Genomic DNA, 2,500 nt, shown 5'->3' on the forward strand with positions numbered 1-2,500 from the left:
CTCCCAGTGAAAATGTTAGCATCCTCAACTCTGCCACCTCCAGCTCCGCCTCCTGCTGTCTTTTCGTCAGTGCCACTGTCTCTAAATCATATAACGTAGCTGGTCTCACGAACATCTTGTTAACCTTCCCTTTAACTGTTGCTGGTACCCTTCTGTCCTGACACTCTTCTCCACCCACTCCACCCTGCCTGCCCGCTGCTGCCTGCCTGCCTGCCTGCCTGCCTGCCTGCCTGCCTGCCTGCCTGCCTGCCTGCCTGCCTGCACTCTCTTCTTCACCTCTCTCCTGCACTCCCCGTTACTTTGGACAGTTGACCCCAAGTATTTAAAGTGAAATGCCTTTGTCACCTCCTCACGCGTAGGTATTCCGTCTTGCTCCTACTGACTTTCATTCCTCTTCTCTCCAGTGCATACCTCCACCTCTCCAGGCTCTCCTCACAATGAACTGCACCCTACTGTCGCTACAGATGACAATGTCATCCGCGAACATCATCGTCCATGGAGACTCCTGCCTGATCTTGTCCGTCAACCTGTCCATCACCGTTGCAACCAAGAAAGGGCTCAGAGCCGATCCTTGATGTAATCCCACCTCCACCTTGAACCCATCTGTCATTCCAACCACGCACCTCAGCATTGTCACACTTCCCTCATACATAGCCTGCACCACTCCTACATACTTCTCTGCAACTCTTGACTTCCTCCTACAATATCACACCTCCTCTCTCGGCACCCTGTCGTATGCTTTGTGTAAATCTACAAAGACACAATGCAACTCTTTCTGGCCTTCTCTGTACTTCTCAATCAACCAACCTTTTCTCTCTCTCTCTCTCTCTCTCTCTCTCTCTCTCTCTCTCTCTCTCTCTCTCTCTCTCTCTCTCTGTCTCTCTCATTTTCTTCATTTATCAGCCCGTCAAAGTAGTCCTTCCACTTCGTAGCACACTCTCCTCGCTTGGCAGCACATTTCCATCTGTATCTTTGATCGCCCTAACTTGTCGCACATCCTCGGCAGCTCGGTCTCTCTGTCTAGCCAATCTGTACAAGTCTTTTTCTCCTTCCTTAGTGTCTAACCTGTCATACAGCTCACCGTACGACTTTTCCTTTACCTTTGCCACCTCTCTCTTTGCTTTACGCTGCATCTCCTTGTACTCCTGTGTACTTTCTTCATCTCTCTGACTATCCCACTTCTTCTTTGCCAACCTTTTCCTCTGTATACTTTGCTCTACTTCCTCCTTCCACCACCACCACCACCACCGCCAAGTCTCCTTGTCTTCCTTCCTCTGTCCCGATGACCCACCAAGTACATTCCTAGCTGTCTTCCTCGCTATTTCTGCAGCGCTTGCCCAGCCATCTGGCAACTCTTCACTACCACTCAGTGCCTGTGTTAACTCCTGCCTGAACTCCACACAACAGTCTTCCTTCTTCAACTTCCACCATTTGATCTTCGGCTGTGTCTTCACTCGCTTCCTCATGTTGGTCTCCAAAGTCATCTTACAGACCACCATCCGATGCTGCCTAGCTACGTTCTCCCCTGTCACCACCTTGCAGTATGCAATCCGTTTTACATCGCGCCTTCTACACAAGATATAGTCCACCTGTGTGCACTTTCCTCCACTCGTATACGTCGTCACCCTGTGCTCCTCCCTCTTCTTGAAATATGTATTCACCTCAGCCATTTCCATCCTTTTCGCAAAATCGAACACCATCTGTCCTTCCACATTTCTCTCCTCGATTCCATACCTTACCATCAACTCCTCATCACCTCTGTTCCCTTCAGCAACGTGTCCATCGAAGTCCGCTCCAATCACCACTCCCTCCTCCTTGGGTACCCTTTCCACCACGTCGTCCAACTCAACTCCAGAATTCTTCTTTTTCGTCCATCTTACACCCGACTTGCGGGGCATATGCGCTGATAACCGTCAGCAATACACCTTCGATTTCCAGCTTCATAATCCTCACTCTGTCTGACACTGTGTTCACCTCCAGCACGCTCTTGACATACTCTTCCTTCAGAATGACCCCTACCCCATTTCTCCTCCCATTCGCACCATGGTAGAAGAGTTTGAACCCACCTGCGATACTCCTGGCCTTACTCCCCTTCCACCTTGTCTCTTGTCACCTTTCTTCTTTCCATCACGTCAGCCTGCTCTCTCCCTTTACTAGCCATAGTGCCAACATTCAAAGTTCCGACTGACTCTCACCTCCACACGCCTACCCTTCCTCCTCTCTAGCTGCCTCTGGACATGCCTTCCCCCTCTCCTTTTCCTTCGCCCAACAGTAGCCTAGTTTCCACCGGCACTCCGCTGGTTAACAGTACCGATGGCGGTCGTCGGTAACCCGGGCCTCGACCGATCCGGTATGGAAATCTTATTTATGATCCGCATATTTGATTTGGCAAAGATTTGACGCCGGATGCCCTTCCTGACGTAACCCTCCCCATTTGTCCTGGCTTGGGACCTGCACTAAGAATGCATTGGCTTGTGCATCCTCAGTGGCTGGGTTGCAC

Source organism: Lampris incognitus, unplaced genomic scaffold, assembly GCF_029633865.1.
Source record: "Lampris incognitus isolate fLamInc1 unplaced genomic scaffold, fLamInc1.hap2 scaffold_428, whole genome shotgun sequence".
Classification (NCBI taxonomy): Eukaryota; Metazoa; Chordata; class Actinopteri; order Lampriformes; family Lampridae; genus Lampris; species Lampris incognitus.